Source organism: Eumetopias jubatus, unplaced genomic scaffold (assembly GCF_037043125.1).
Source record: "Eumetopias jubatus isolate StellerSeaLion01/CBP00866 unplaced genomic scaffold, mEumJub1_p1.0 scaffold_8, whole genome shotgun sequence".
In the NCBI taxonomy this organism is placed as follows: Eukaryota; Metazoa; Chordata; class Mammalia; order Carnivora; family Otariidae; genus Eumetopias; species Eumetopias jubatus.
Genome location: NW_028274814.1, coordinates 93,078,506 through 93,095,943, shown reverse-complemented (window position 1 = coordinate 93,095,943; position 17,438 = coordinate 93,078,506). Strand labels below are relative to the sequence as shown.

General features: G+C 42.0%; 1 protein-coding gene and 1 pseudogene across 4 annotated transcripts in view; both read left to right on the top strand.

Moving 5' to 3' along the window:
• The window catches only part of GRIP1 (glutamate receptor interacting protein 1), a 393,897-nt gene that overhangs the window by 103,744 nt on the left and 272,715 nt on the right, over positions 1-17,438 (top strand). The window lies entirely within an intron of this gene.
• LOC114215085 (heterogeneous nuclear ribonucleoproteins C1/C2 pseudogene) lies at positions 12,518-13,457 on the top strand (annotated as a pseudogene).

The following is a 17,438-nucleotide window of genomic DNA, read 5'->3' as shown; positions in this document are numbered from 1 at the left end:
TGCCAAGGTACTGTATGGCAGGGACAGCAGTGTGGTCCGGGGCCAAGGGGACCCGAAGGAAAAGAAGGAATTATCTAGAGGAATAATGGGGAAAAGTGTTACAAACAAAAGGATTAGCAACACATCCTTTATTTTTAAGTAGGAAAAAAAGAAGAGAGAGACTATGATGATACGCAAAACTCGTGGCTGTGTTTCCAAATATTTCTTTAGGTCTGATCCCAACGAGGCAATTACTGGATTGAGGGAAAGGGATATTTTTAGGGCTCTTGCTGCAGGTCAGCAGGGAGCTCTCTGGAGAAGTGGTACTCCCCTGAACTCCTACCTGTGGTACCAAGGCGTGTGCATGTACTACAGAGTGCGGATGAGATTTGCAGCACTCTTAATTTAATAGATGGGAATCACATCTCATTGTTCGGTTTTACAGTTCTGGGATTATTTGTGATGCTGAAGAGTTTTTCATATATTTATTGGACATCGGCATTTGTCCCTTACGGTACTGTTTCTTCATATCTTTTGTCCATTTTTTTATTTGGACCTAAGCGAAGTTTTTATTCATTTCTATGTGTTCTTCATGGAATAATATTAACCTTTTTTGCATTCTTGTCAAATTCATTACAGGTCTGACTTATCTTTTAATTCTTTTCATGTTAAGATTTTTTTAAATATGAAAATTTGTTGATATCTTTCTTTATAATTCTTTCTTACAATAGACATTCCTTTATAACTTCTTTCTTCAGTTGCTTTTATGCTTTGAATGTTCTTCCCAAGCCACAGATCAAATATTCACATAAAATGTTTTTCTAGATATTTTATGCCCTTTATTTACATGCTATGCTTATCAAACTGGCATTTATTTTGATGTTTTTGCCATGTCTCTAAATTGACTTTTTCGGGGGAGTTAGCTAATTTCACCCCCCACCGCTTCAGTGTGGACGTAGCCTTCCTTTGTCATCTGGATTCTTCTGTACACTGGGATCTGCTTTAGATCTGTCTGTTCCTTTTCATTGACACACGTGTGCTCCTCACACCTTTGTTACATGGTTTTTGAGCTTTTTGATCACTCTAACCATTTTTAGGCATCCGTTTCAGTGCCTTAAGTACATTCACAATATTGTGCCGCCATCATCACTGTTCTCTTCCAGATCTTTTTCATTGTCCTAAATAGAAACTGTGAAACAATCACTCCTCATTTCCTCTTTCCCTGCAAATGGTTCTAATTACTATAGATTTGTAATATACTTTAATGTCTGATAGGCATAAAAGCACCCAGCCCATTCTTCTTTTTTTTTTTTAATTTTTTATTGTTATGTTAATCACCATATATTACATCATTAGTTTTTGGTGCAGTGTTCCATGATTCATTGTTTGTTCATAACACCCAGTGCTCCATGCAGAACGTGCCCTCCTCAATACCCATCACCAGGCTAACCCATCCCCCTACCCCCCTCCCCTCTAGAACCCTCAGTTTGTTTTTCAGAGTCCATCATCTCTCATGGTTCGTCTCCCCCTCTGACATACTCCCCTTTTCTTCCTCTCCTGTTATCTTCTTCTTTTTCTTTTTTCTTAAAATATGTTGCGTTATTTGTTTCAGAAGTACAGATCTGTGATTCAACAGTCTTGCACAATTCACAGCGCTCACCATAGCATATACCTTACCCACAGTCTATCGCCCAGCCACCCCATCCCTCCCACCCCCAACCACTCCAGTAACACTCAGTTTCTTTCCTGAGATTAAGAATTCCTCATATCAGTGAGGTCATGTGATACATGTCTTTCTCTGATTGACTTATTTCACTCAGCATAACACCCTCCAGTTCCATCCACGTCGTTGCAAATCAGCCCATTCTTCTTTAAAGGTGATACTCTTAATTTCGAATGTGTGTAGTGTTGTTTCATGTGCTCCTCCTGGTTTATCTCCTCTCCCGTGAGTGGCTCCCTCCTCCAGCAGGAACCTGGACTTGAGATCCTGGGCGCTTTTTTCTTCCTCTCTCCTCACATCCGTCCATCCCTCGTCCTGCTGGTCCTCTATCATTAATATTCCTCGGATGCTCACCTTCTTCCTACCCCATCCTGGCCCGTGCCTCGTTCAGGGCCTCCTCACCCACCATGGGCTTATTGCCTCAGCCTCCCAGCAGATCGTGCTTCCTCTTGCTCTGCCTTCTCTCATCCGTCCACCACACTGGTGCCCCACCCCCGCCGGTTGTCTTTCTAGCAAATACAGTCCCACCACTGTGCTGCCCGAAAGTCCTTCTGAAGTTCCTGACTTTCAGGGTAAAGTTCAGATTCTTTGGAGGATTTAAGGATCTAACAAGACCATAGACATCCACTACTGTTCCCCTCAGCTCTAGGCTTCCTGCTGTGTACGCACACCCCCACTCTCACACACATTCACACACCCAGCAAGCTTCAGCCTCCCTGAATTGCATTCATACTCCAGGAAGCCCAGTCTCTGTCAAAGTTCCGTAGTTTTGCTCATGCCCAGAAAGCTCACCTGCTCCTCTTTCTCCCAACTTCCTCCCCTCTCCATTCCCACCACTACCCCAGACTGTTAGGTCTCCTCCTCGGAGCTTCGAGCACTGTTACCCGCTCTACCCCTGGAAGTCACACCGCTGCAATGTAATTAGGTGTCCACTTCCCGAAGATTCCATGAAGGCGGGACCTGTGTCTTCACCAGCACGGGGAATTTATGGGAGACAATATTTATGGCACAATAATATTTATGGGAGCAAAATGAGGATATGAGTGTGTGCCTGTGCTCACTTGCACTTCATGCATCTCATGGTGTATCTTTAAAACGGATTGAAGTTAACAAGAATTGTCTGAAATAACTTTTCACAAGGTTACTGAGAGTTGTTTTATTCCTTGAATTTTAACTACTGCTTTCTCCTGATCTCAGAAGAGACCCTCACCCTTTCCCACTCTACCTCTTGTTAAATAGGATGATTCATTTACTTGCACGTGAAGGAAACTTCATGTTTCCACCACCTACTCTGTATTTAGTTTCTGAATAAGCTATTAATGTGCATTGCATTGTGTCTCTCTTTTTTGCTTTGCTATAGTGACTTTTAATTGAAGTTGTCTTTATTACCCTGCCTCGTATGGCCACTTTGTTGTAACTCATTTCCTAGTAATTGGGTATGTACCTTCTCTGAAATGTAATTTTCTTTGGTCTTGTAAAATGCATAGAGCAAGCCATCCACATGAACCCATTCATAGAATTTTTGCTGTCGTTAAAAATAAGGATCAAAAATTACTACCCTGAGAGCAGAATCTAAACCATGACTGGAAACTGTCAAGAGAACAAAAGAAGTGAATTTAGCATAAGAGATCCCAAATTAGGGGAGGAAAGTGTAATTCGACAGCATTATTAAATGAAAACATCATTGAATCATAGTGAAAAGAAGCAATTGGTCTTTCTTTGACAGATTATCTGAGATTCATTCCCTTGAAGAGTAAATTAAATGAGCCTGGTGATCTCCTTTTAATGCAGTATCATGAATGTAATAGGGTCGACATCTAAAATTTAAAATTCAGCCTCATGTAAATGGGTAGAAATGGCAGAAATAACACCCCTGTTGGGGTACTGCAGGAGGAGTCTCTACTCCCTTTTTCCCGGCATTTACAACCCAGACTTCTCAGAGTGGAACTGGAAATTTGTGTTGCATGACCAGCTCTATGATACTTGAATGTCTTGAGATTTAGATTTTTAAATGACTGCATTCACTGTAATGTCAGCATCCATAATAATGTTTTTTTTTTTTTTCTGGCTACTTGTACAGTTGGAGTTCTAAAACGAGATTGATGACCAATTAAGTAGATAGCTATTGCAGAAGTAACCATGTGAAAAGCTTGTGAATGGGTTCTGTTAAAGGTTTGCATGAAATACACCATTTAAGCTAGCATGAAGTTAATTCAAGGAGGTTTAATTAATCAGCAGGTATTTATTGAACAACTACTGTGTGTCTAACATTCTGCTGTGTGTGTAACAGCCACTGCCCTCAAGGAGACAAGACTAATATGTATGAAACAACTTGAGATTAATTATGTGCTAAAGTCTGGGGCACTGCTTTATGGATAAATTGGGGAAGGAAGACAGCAGTGAAGACAGGAGTTGGGGAAACCTTCCTATGGGCAGCCTGAAGAGCATTTATCTATTTATGGTTCTGTTGGTCTTATATGTCTTTTCACAAGTATTCCTTAAGTTGATAACAGTAGTTGCTTCTGGAGAAAGGATCTGGTAGAGGACTTACTTTTTATTGTGTTCTAATCAGATTGTTTGAATTTCTTACCTTGTGCATATATTTCCTATTCACAAAATAAAATGTGTGTTGGTGAATAATTAAAGTAGGTAGCTCAAGGAGCCCCCAGGGGAAAAGCATCGGAGTAGGGAATACCATAAGGCAGCTCTGAAAAAGGAGGATGGGGTGGGGCAAGGCAGAGGAGACTGGGGAGAGCACGTTGGTACATGGAGGACGTTGGGGAATATCAGCAGTGGAGTAGGAAAGTATGAATGTGTGTCGAACGGGGGAGAGTCATTTTGGTTCATTGCACGCGTTTTGGAATTAGACTGCCTAGATGTGAATTCCATGTTTCCTCTTTATCCCTTTCCGAGGTCAGACACAAGAGAGATGCACATCTCTCCAAATTCACAGCCCACAAACTCAGACCATATGCCCTTGTCATTCCTGGTACAAGACAGTGAATAATAATCCACAATTTATGTCAATCCATACCAAAGACTTTATATTCTCTAATAATGTATAAGAAATCAGCACATTTGCTATGTTCACAATGAACTTCAGAGGCAGAAATGTGGCTTCCCCAGGCTTCTGCTTTGGACTCTCTATACTATGTCCCATATGGCAGCTTTGAGAATAAGCTGGATTGGTGACATCACTGATATGAGGAATTCTTAATCTCAGGAAACAAACTGAGGGTTGCTGGAGTGGTGGGGGGTGGGAGGGATGGGGTGGCTGGGTGATAGACATTGGGGAGGGTATGTGCTATGGTGAGCGTTGTGAATTGTGCAGGACTGTTGAATCGCAGATCTGTACTTCTGAAACAAATAATGCAATATATGTTAAAAAAAGAAAAAGAAGAAGATAGCAGGAGGGGAAAAATGAAGGGGGGGAATCGGAGGGGGAGACGAACCATGAGAGACGATGAACTCTGAAAAACAAACTGAGGGTTCTAGAGGGGAGGGGGTGGGAGGATGGGTCAGCCCGGTGCTGGGTATTAAAGAGGGCACGTACTGCGTGGAGCACTGGGTGTTATACGCCGACAATGAATCATGGAACATTACATCAAAAACTAATGATGTAATGTATGGTGATTAACATAACAATAAAATTTTAAAAAAAATATCAGGCATTCTCAAAGAATATGATGTTGTAGATAAGTAAAATTTTCATTCTAAATCACTTGCAATTAATTGTGATCTTAATTATCTTTGCTCATTCCTGGTTATATTTTTGATTTGTCAGTTCTTTCCAGTGCATATTCAAGTCCATGTGTGTATTGATTGCATGGTGATTGAGAAGAATTTTGAGACAGATCTCATGAGCCTGCATAACTGATGGCATTTATTGATGAGTTTTGTTTAGTGATGAGTTTCATTCTTTCTGATGCTTCTAATCTCTGGTTATTTTAAATATTGTGGAAACCATTGCTTTTAGATATTCTTTTCTCTATTTAATTCCGTGCACTGACAATGTTTTCTAGTTCTAGGACCCCAAATCTAGACGTATGGGCCAGATCAATAATAAGAAGATCAATAGGCTTTTATTTTTATTTCATTTCCCTTTACTGAAGGGGTCTTGATTTGCATCTGATGATTAGATCAACTCATCTGCAATGCTGACATGAGAAATGTAGCTTGAATAGGGTCAGTACTTCCTATAAATTAAAAAAAAAAAAAACAACAACATTCAAAATCAAATCCACTGTTTTTCATCTTCTTCACACTTACTTTCCTGGAATTGAGTTCAAAATCAGGGCTTTCAGTGGACAGAAAAAGATGCATTTATCTTATCATTGCCTCCCACCAGCTCAGTGCAGGCTGACCGTGCACTTACTAGCCCTTCACCACACAACCAAAAGTAAGGGCTTAAATTTGTGATTGCCCCAAATCTGAGCCCTGGGTGACTCCAGGCTGAGGACCAGGTAGGTTTGTTTTGCTGGCAATTTTCCCCGTTGCCACATAGCCCAGTCCCTCTTCTAAATGAAGGTATCTGAGATATCATCAAAAATAGTTTAATGGTGTGAGAGGTGTGTTTTCACAAGAAGCTCATAATAATGAAATTAATACCAGTAGCGTCCCTCTCCAGTGAACTCCAGAAGCTTTGCACATATTAACCTATTTATCTTTCCTACATCCCTCTGAAGAGAGAAGATCATTTTTATGCTTTTCCTGATCCAAGGAGAGTAAGATATGGCAAAGGTGAAGTTTGAAGCAGGTCAGTAGAGAATGAAACTCAGTCTTTATCTTCTTCATTTGGATTTTACTCTGTTATTTCACAATTGGTAATGTTCAAACAATTCCATCCTTCTATTAATGTATTTGCTTATTCCTTTATTTATTCACTGTCAAATTTTCATAAAGCACCATTTTATGTCAGGTACTAGGTCAAACTTGTCTACATAGCAGTTTAAACCTTTATTGCTGTACAGAAATTACTTTGGGGTTTACAGAACCCACAGCCACCTCCAAGAGGCACAGTTTCTAAACTACTGAAGTAGAATAATTATTCAATTATTTATTTAACAAGTATTTTTTGAGCATCTGCCATGTTCTGTTAGGGCAGGCTGCCTAACTCCCCCCAGATCTAAATTTTTATAACTGTAATTATTTTTAAATGTCGTTTTCATATTGAGTATATTCTGCATTTGTCTAAGTTATGTTATTTTTGTCCTCTGACCTTTATGGCTATTGGGAATAAAGAACTGGTAGAATTTCTTCTTTATTACTTCATCCATAAAAATGTTTAGATTAGTATTCGACTTTAGGCTCGCATCTTACTCATCAGAAAACAAATTTTAAAAATGACAAGGAGTATGCAAAGCTAGAGCTTTCTGTAGATTTAGAAAGCTGAATGTGTTCCCTTGTATTTCTGTATGCCCCCTGGGTGGAGGAACCATTCCTGAGCATGGAAGAACCCCATATTTGAACAGAGCCCCATATATGGGAAATGTGGTGATGTGTTGTCCTCATAAGAAAATGGTGTTTTGAGATAATAGTAACTTTGCTCATGATTAGCTTCCCCAAAATTCATTAGCTAAATTTTAATTTGCTTTTCTCTTCACTTAGTTCCTTCCATTTCTTTCAAGCTTTGTCCCATCTGCCCCATTCTGCATGCTGTTTCTCCGGCCTGGAATATTTGCCTTTTCGTCCACGGACAAGCTTCTGCTTACCCCCTTCAAGATCGAGCTTCGGCGCCATCTCCTCTGAAAAACTTACCCACACTTTCCTTACTCCCTCACTTATCCATTCACCTATTTTGTTGCCTCTTTTTTGCTTCCACAGCATTCTCTTGATAGTTCTAATATAACCCATATCCCATTGAATTATTGTTACTTGTTTAAAGTGATCCTGCAAATGTAAATTACATTCCAGAAAAGGCATTTCATATAATGGTATTTCCATTCCTTTCTATTGTAGTCATTAACCACCCCCCCAGGAAGCTCCTTAAAGTCAAGGATCATCATGTAGATTTTGTACTTCCAGTACCCTACCCTGTGCTTGAAACATTTGCTTTTAGACTAGTAACTGCACAAAGTAGCAGTTTTGGATAGAATAACCTCCCACATGCGTAGCAAGGTCTTTCAGACTTATGCCCATGGATCAATCCCATTAGCGGTGGACATGGACTAGAGCCAAGAGGAGAAGCAGAGCCAACCGCTGACAAGGTGGCAGGATCTCCTCCCCACGTGTGGTCCCAAGCCTGTGCTGTGTATGCCAACCTCGGGCTAATCAGTCCATTTTTAGAACAGGTGTTCTCTGTCCTCCACGCTGTTGCTGAGAGCAGAGGGGAAGAGTTGGCCACCTGGTTAGAATTTACATAAACAGATGCTGTAAAGAAAAAGCTTACTTTGCACACTGTGTCAGCAGTTTAGGAATGCTTTAAGCAAAATGTCTTCACTTTTAAGAGCAGGGCTCCTCCTCACACATGCCCTGCCCACCTTCTCCATGCTGGAAAGTCAGCACGTGTTCTAGGAACCAGGACCTTTTATACTGCTCACTTCTCCTATGAAAAATCTAACACACCTCACTGCACGGGGAGCCAAAGGTCCTTATGACTTGGTTAGGGACAGACGATTTGGAAGTGGGAGTGGAAAGCCTTTCTCCCTTATTTTAAAAAAGGAGTTGCTTTTCTTTTTTTTTTTAAGATTTTATTTATTTATTTATTTATTTATTTATTTATTTATTTATTTATTTATTTGACAGAGAGAGAGACAGCGAGAGAGGGAACACAAGCAGTGGGAGCGGGAGAAGGAGAAGCAGGCCTCCCACTGAGCAGAGAGCCTGACGCAGGGCTCGATCCCAGGACCCCGGGATCACGACCCGAGCCAAAGGCAGACACCTAACGACCGAGCCACCCAGGAGCCCCAGGAGTTGCTTTTCTTTTATGAAATTAAAACAACAACAACCAGGAACACTTCGGTGCTCCAGAGAGGTGTCAATTCTCAGAAAAGATACAAAAATAGAAGGTCCCCATTGGTGATACACTCATCCTGGAGTTGGTTCTGCCCTTAGCTTCTGGGATGCCCAGTGTGCTCATCCAGGCCTTGGCCACCATCATCTACCTCCTGGGATACGGAAGTATCTCATTAGTAGTGATTACTAGGAAACTGGCATGACAGGATATGAGCTAACTGGTTGAGGGGAGACATTAAATCACAGAAATAATCACAACAGTTAATATCGCCACCATTATCAGCAAAAATTAGTGTTACTCTATGACAAGCATTGTGCTTAATAATTTACATATAACTTAATATAGTCCTTACACTTAATATTTTTATTATTTTCATTTATAGTTCAAGAGAACCACGCTAGCAGATAGTAGCAACAACATATAATACATATCGAGCATTTTCTGTGTGCTGGCACTGTGCCCATGTGCCAAGATCTGGTCAGAATCATGATTGAAACTGTGGCTTTTAGGGCTACAGAAACAAACTCCTTGGAAGAGTGTGGCTAAGGGATGTGTGGAAACTCTGTTCTATTTTTACAGCTCTCCATTAAGTATAAGGGTAGTTCTAATAGGAAGTTTTTGAGAACTCGAAACGTTTGTAAGCACTGCTATCTGCTGCCTCTGCTGGGTAAACAGCCTTTGGTAGTACCGGTCAGTCCGTGTCAAGGATGCCAACAAAGCAAATCATGCTGGAAACCCTTGTGCAGCTGCATACTACTCAAGGACCCCTGTCTGGGGCGGAGCAGGGTGGTGGGGGGAGCCCTTCTCATAGACATGATGACCACACACACTTAGTATGGCACTTTTCTGCCAGCAGATGGCAGTAAGATCTCTTGAGAAAGGGCTGTCTCTGGCTCACCGTGGTACCGTTTGGGCTGGCACCGACCCTAGCTGTTGAGATGTGGAGGAAAGGTGAAGGAGTCGAGAAGTGCTTAGGAAGTGAAAGGAGATAGCAAGTCCATATGATATTTTTATTCTAAAGTTGTAAAATTTCACTGAGACCGAATCGACCACCAAATTTGTCCCTTCAGAGCATTTTGCCTTGTCCTTCACTTTGTGCCCCTGCATGACTTTATTTTAATCATGTCCTCACTCTTGCAACATTGTGAGATAAAATAGTAACCTAAGTGAGGATGAAGATTAATGGAATTTTCTTGTTCATGAATAAACCCTTAAATCTGGGAATAATTTCCCTGTGACTGGGCTTCAGGGGGTCCATAGTCCCCCTAGATTATCATATGTGGCAAGCATATGAATTTGTGTGTGTTTTAGTGGGCAGAGTTTCCCTAACATTCATCAGAGTTTCAGTCGGGGTCAGGGCCATTAAAAACACCTTCTGTCTGAGGGCATGTCACCCATAGAGGCCTAGAATAGATTCTGGGAGAGGTGGGGACTGCAAACACAAGTGCCTCCAAGGACTGGGCAGATAGCATGGTGCATGGACTGGTGGGGAGTGAGGTAAGCTGCCTAAGCTATGTCCCAAATACCTAAACAGGCAGCCATTGCTCAGCCCCTGCTGAGAGTTGCCATGCAGGAATGCAGGCCCAGAGTGGCATGACCCCGGGAGTTTTCCAAAGAACCCACAAGTCCATGACTGTAAATGAACTGCAGAAATTTCTGGAGTGTACAACGAGTTAACGTTTTAAACAGCTCAGGGGCGCCTGGGTGCCTCAGTCAGTTAAGCATCTGCCTTCGGCTCAGGACATGATCCTGGGGTCCTGGGATCGAGCCCCACATTGGGCTCCCTGCCTAGCAGGGAGTCTGCTTCTCCCTCTTCCTCTGCCTGCCACTCCCCCTGCTTGTGCTCTCTGCCTCACTCTGTCAAATAAATAAATAAAATTTAAAAAAAAAATAAGAAAAATAAAAAAATAAACAGCTCGGGCAAAATGGATCTACCTCTAGGCCCTATGTGACCCTTGAGCTGCCAGTTCGACAGCCTTTGATTGATAAGCTCGAGGCCTGGCTCTCTTGGGATGGGGACATATGCCATACTAGGGAATCCTAGTACTACAGTCACTACTAACTAATGTTATTATTGTAATAACAACATTCATAATAGCAATGGCTGACACCCCAGGATCTGCTCTGTCCCACGCACTATTCTGAGTACTTTATTTACAGCAGCTCCTTTGAGCATCTCAACAACCCTGTGAGGTAGGTGATTATTGGTTTTACAGAAATTTGGGTAGCATTTGCTGTGCATCAGGTACTGTTCTAGGGGCTTCTAGGCACAAGTCTTAACTCATTTAATCCTTCTAACAGTCTTATAAAGAGCTAGGGAAACAGAGGCACAGAGTTATTTAGTCACTTGCCTTAGCCCATATCCTGTATGCAAGCCCAGGCGGTTTGGTTCCAGAGCCTGCACTCTCAGCTGCTGCGCTGTTCTGTTTGGTGGTGCCCTGGGTACCGACCACCCTTCCAATACCTCTTAGCTGTGGTGCTCAGTGGTCTCGGACAAACCCTCTCCACACTGGCAAGGTGATGTGGCTGACTACTGAGTGTAGTCAGCCCCAGGTCTCCTGGGAAATCCATCTCATTTTCATGCATCAGCAAACATGCTTTTTTCAATCGCTGGTATTTTTTTTAATCTCCTCTGAAATGAGCAGATCATAAATCCTTTGCTAGATGGGATTTCCAAATAATGGTGATAGATGGCCTTGTCCCTTAACAAGTTTGGCCCCAACGTCATCACAGCAGTCTAAGGGTTGGCATTAGAATAAGGTGACAGTGCTGATAAAGAAAGTGACCGCTTGGTTCTCCATGCAAATTCCTGTTCCATCTGAGCCACCTCCAATGAGGGAGGGAGGCTTCCCAAAGTTTTGCACAAAATAAACTCCTGAAATAAGTGAAAAATTACAGTTGTAATGACAGAGAATTGACTTTAAGTGTAGCAGCAACAGGGAATCTGTGTCTGATGAACGAGGATGGAATTACAATGTGGGAGCAATCAGTGATTTGCAGAATGCACTTGTTTCCAATTCTGTCTGCTGGTGCCAGTGCTGAAATCTAAACCCTGCTGAGAGATTGATAATGAAGAACGGAGAGAGGGAGAGAGAGAGGAAAAGGACAGGGTGTGGATTTACCCCAAAGCTGTCTTATGCCATGAATTATATCAAATGGTACTCTAATTTCCTGTTTCGAAGATGCCCCTCATTTGGGGGGGGAAGAAAAAGTAGATTTGGCTATTACTTTACAGCTTCGCATTTCCATCAGCTCACCAGTGTATGATGCTTCCTGTAAGCAGTGGGTCCTAGCAGTCGGTGCACTTCCATTAGCATGTGCCTCTGCAAAATATTTCATCCTTCCGTGACTCCCTTTTGATCAATTAAGCTCCTGTGTCTCCCTCCCAAGTGCAGAGAAGATTTGTGGAAGACCTCCCTTCCTGGGGACTAGTTTTAATGTCAGTCCTGAAAATAAAACATTAGATATGGAGCCAAATGAAAGGTAGCTTTGGAATAAAAAATGCCTGTAAAAGAACTTTTTATTGACCACTGGGACTCACAACCAAAATATGGAAGAATGAGTGGACCAAGGGCATTCTGGGAGCATTGTAGAATTCCAGGCTTGATATTCTAGCCAACCACTTAAAAACATTTAAAAGATCTATACAATGGGAAAGATAAAAGTTGATGGAGCTAACTACCTTTTAAAAAGTATATGCACTCATTTTGTGAAGAGACGAAGACGGAGCAGTTTGGCCGCATTGTTGACTTTGAGCAGCAGTTGGCTTCTCCACGTAGACCTCAGGAGTAGGAGATTCAGAACCGAATCTCTTCTCTTTCCCCTCCTATGAGATTTTTTTTGATCTTCAGCTACATTTTTCGGCTTTGTGAGGAACCTTATCATCATAGAAAATGACCAGCAATGTTACCAACAAGACAGATCCTCGCCCCATGAACTCCCGTGTATTCATGGGGAATCTCAATACTCTCGTGGTCAAGAAAGCTGGTGTGGAGGAGATCTTCTCAAAATACGGCAAAATCGTTGGTTGCTCTGTCCATAAGGGCTTTGCCTTCGTTCAGTATGTTAATGAGAGAACTGCCCTGGCTGCTGTGGCAGGAGAGGATGGCAGAATGATTGCTGGCCAGGTTTTAGGTATTCATCTGGCCTCAGAGCCAAAAGGGAGCCGAGGAAGAGCAGGTGTGAAACGATCTGCAGTGGAGATGTCCGGCTCCCCTTCTGACTTGGACTATGACTTTCACTGAGATTATTATGACAGGATGTATAGTTACCCAGCACGTGTTCCTCCTCCTCCTCCTATTGCTCGGGCTGTAGTTCCTTCACAAGACCAGCGTGTATCAGGAAGCACCTCACGAAGGGGCAAAAGTGGCTTCAATTCTAAGAGTGGACAGTGAGGATCTGCTTCCAAGTCTGGAAAGTTAAAAGGCGATGACCTTCAGACCATTAAGAAGGAGTTGACCCAGATAAAACAAAAAGTGGATTCTCTACTGGAAGGCCTGGAAAAAATTGAGAAAGAACAGAGCAAACAAGGAGTAGAGATGAAGAATGATAAGTCAGAAGAGGAGCAGAGCAGCAGCTCCCTGAAGAAAGATGGACTAATGTGAAGACGGAGTCTGAGGGGGGTGCAGATGACTCTGCTGAGGAGGGGGACCTACTGGATGATGATGATAATGAAGATCGGGGGGATGACCAGCTGGAGTTGATCAAGGATGATGAAGAAGAGGCTGAGGAAGGAGGGGATGACAGAGACAGCGCCAATGGCGAGGATGACTCTTAAGCACATAGTGGGGTTTAGAAATGTTGTCCCATTATTTCTTTACCTAGGTTTTTGTCTAAGATCAAAATTTTCACCAGATCCTCTCCCCTAGTACCTTGTTCAGCACATGCTCACTGCTCTCCCCATCCTTGTCCTTCCCATGTTAATTAATTCATAGTGCCCTGCGCCTAGTCCCATTTTCACTTCCTTTGACGCTCCTAGTAGTTATGTTAAGTCTTACTCTGTAATTTTTGCTTGTAATTTTGATACCTCTTTATGACTTAACAATAAAAAGGATGTGTGGTTTTTATCAACTGTCTCCAAAATAATCTCTTGTTATGCAGGGAGGACAGTTCTTTCCATTCATTCATACATGAGCTCAGTAGTTGCTTCCCTAACTGCAGAGGCAATCGTATTAGTTGAGTAGCACCTGAGAGCAGCTTTGAGTTAGAGGTATGTGTTTTATACCCCACATAAAAGTGCTATGAGGGGCTGTTCAACACAAATGTAACAATGTATTTTTGTGAATGAGAGTTGGCATGTCAAATGCACCCTCTAGAAAAATAATTAGTGTAATTGTCTTAAGATTTGTTTTCTAAAGTTGATACTGTGGGTTATTTTTGTGAACAGCCTGATGTTTGGGACCCTTTTTTCTCAAAATAAACAAGTCCTTATTAAACCAGGAATTTGGAGGGGAAAAAAAAGTATATGCACTTTTTAGGGACGCCTGGGTTGCTCAGTCGGTTAGGCATCTTTACTCTTGGTTTCAGGTCATGATCTCAGGATCGTCCGATGGAGTCAGACTCTGCTCTGAGTGTGGAGCCTGCTTAAGATTCTCTCTCTCTCCCTCTCCCTCTGCCCCTCCCCACCACACTTGCACACTCTCCTTAAAAAAATAAAATAAATAAAAATATATGCACTTTTTCATATTCCTTAAAACTTGAAAGTAAGCTTTTCTCTGTTTTATTTTTAATTAAATGTTTTGACTTTTTTCTGGTACTATAGAAGAAAATTCTGGTGTGTCCATTTGATAGTTTTCCTTATTGACCCAAACATACATCATAGAATTTGCACAAATGTAATGTTTCTAATAGTTTGTGCTCTTGTCCTCAGTGAGGACCATGGATATAAGTGACTAAAGGCACAGTGCTTAAAGAACGTCCTTACTATGAGAAATGACATCATCAGAATTGATTTAGAAAGTCTGTGAATTTAGTAGCGCTGGAGTTGAGCATGTGGAAGGTAATTCTAAAGTTAGGTGAATCAAAACCTCATAAAGTCAGAATTATCCTTGACCAATCCTTGTATTTCTTGAGTTGAGCAGATAGAACAAACAGCTAGCCAAAATATAGGGTGCTGAGTCATATGCAAACATAGAATCATTTTCAACATGGTAAAATGCTCTTCTAATGAGAATCAACCAAGAACTGAGAACTCTTGTGGAATATGAAAATACAGAGAATATGATATTATATAAAATATGACATGTGATGTGTGTGTGTGTGTGTGTAAAGAGAGAGCGGAGGGAAGAGAGAGAGACCCAAAGGGCTGAAATCACATAAGTTAAATGTGTACAGTTTGACTCCACTGCTTTGCATTTTTGACACAAAATATGATGTGTTTTTTCCTTAACACAAATCCAAGTCTTGCTCTTTCTTCCAAGGCTTGCTTCTTCCATGAAGGCTGCCTAAAAGACCTGAACCCCCAATCACATTTTTTTTTCACTCTGAATGACCACAGCACATATACTGCTGAGACCTATTTCATGATTCATTTATTTGGATACATCGTCAACTAGAGCTTAAGCTCCTCAAGGCAGGTGCCCATGTCTTCCTTCTCATATCTCTAACATTATCCAAAGCATGGTTTTCACAAGGCGTTATGTGTCATCGAATGAATTCCTTTATAAGACTGTATACTGCTTTAGTTTTTGGCGTGTATATAAAGCTAGCTACCTCCATCTCCTGCTTTAATTAGTATTTTCATGTAGACTAAATTCTGTGCCTGAAAACTTCTCATTGACTTGTAATTCACAGTTTACAGCTGAAAATTATATTGAGAAATCTCTTGACCTGAAGAAAATGATCTGTAACAGGTAAATGTTTCAGATTGTTAATGCTTCTTATAACTGGTGTTGATTAATTTTATTATAAAATCTGAGCCTTGTTGGGGGGATATTGGGGAGGAAGGGAATGGCTCTGTGTGTGTGTGTGTGTGTGTGTGTGTGTGTAACTGTGTGTTTTAAACATTAATATGTATAAATTTTGTAAATACTTTGTAAATTTTATATAATTATGTAACAATTTTACAAGCCTGTGAAGTGGGCAGGGCAAGCATTACAATTCACATTTTGTAGGTGAGGAATCTGATCATTGATAATTTTTTACGTCGGTCACATAATAAATGATAATATAGATATATTAGATAAAACAAATTATTAATGAATATCTCATTAATTTTATCTGGGTTGGGTTTTTTTTACATTTTTAATGTGGTTCGTAGAAAACAGGAAATTATAGATGGTCTTGCATTTATAGCCCATATTATATTGAATAACATTGCCTTAAAAATCCATAGATAATAGATATTTAAAAGGCTCAGGGCAGCAAGGATTTGGGAGCAGCACCACAGAATCTCCCCCCTGTGCCTCATATGTGAAGCTGGCTTCCTAGTGACCCTCGGGATATTTTTTAAGAGCTCTCTGTGACCAAAATGGTCTGAGTGTATTTGGAATCTGCTGGCCCTTGAGGTACTTCTGCTATATATTCTGAAGCCAGGGAGTTTCTAAAACTTGCTAAGAAAACTCCCAAGAGACTAGGATCCTACACCCAAGGTGGATGCTCAGGGAGAAGCAGAAGATCTAGGGGAGCCTCTGGGAACCCAGAGAGGATTCAGAAATGGAGACAGAGGCCCTAGGCCTGACACTGCCTACTAAAGCTCGCTTAGCCAACCGCCCCCAGAAGCATCCGGACCCCTCAGGTGACCTCATGCCGGAAAGCCCCAGCCTATTCCAGAATGCTCATGCCAGACACCACCAGACACAGGCCTACTGCCAGCCCGTGGTTAATATAACGCTTCCTAAAATGTCTGTATATTCAGCTTCTCTTCTACAAGAAAAGTCCTAAGGAAGAAAAATCCAGAAGTAGTAAGGACCTCCTGCAAGTGAAAGCTGTGGCAGGACCCCACCACCTAGAGCTGAGGTGCCTCCATTAAGGGCTGCCTTCTGGGCACATAAGTCTGAGAGGTGCAGCTCTGGTGTGACTAGTCGCCAATCTTTTTCGTCCCAATGTATACTGACTGTACACTTGGAAGCAGGACTTCCTTGTTCTCCTAGTCCTTTCCTTCGTCCATGCTTTCCTTCATTCAAGAAAAAGAAACTCATTAAGAACTTACAGTTCTCCAAGTCGTAGGCCCTGAGACCCTCAAAATGCAAAGATTTGCCTGTGTCCTCCGGAAACTTTCAGTCCCCTGGAGAGTTGACTGTGCAAATTTACAATCGTTGCTCCAAAGTGCAGTGGGCAAAGAGAAGGAAACTCCCTCAACTGCCAAATGGGGCTAATAGTAGTTTCTCCCGAATAGGCTTTTTGTGAGGATTCACTGAGAAAATCAATGCTGAGACCATGCCCAGCACCCGGAGAGCCCCACGTAAGTGTTAGTCACGCCCTTGCTGCTGGCAGTGACGATGATGATGGAAAACAGGACAACGGTCGTCATAACCCACGGACCTCATGGGTTCTCTGAATTCTAGTCAGAACTCAGGTCTCTCTAACCTCCTCCTCCCCACCTTTCCTTGACCTTGGCTCCCCTCTTGGCTTTCCCCTCCGCTCCTGGTTTCCTGGTTCCTCTCTACCTGTGATCCTATCGCGGATACTCAGGTGAGTCCTTGCACTGCTGTGGGCCCAGACTGGTCATGAGCTGTATAAGAACTCCGAGGGGCCCTCTGCAGGCTAATCCTCCCTGACTTGCGAGGGGAAGCGGGACTTCTTTTCACAGTCACTCGGTCTGTTTCCGCATTCGACCGGAACCCC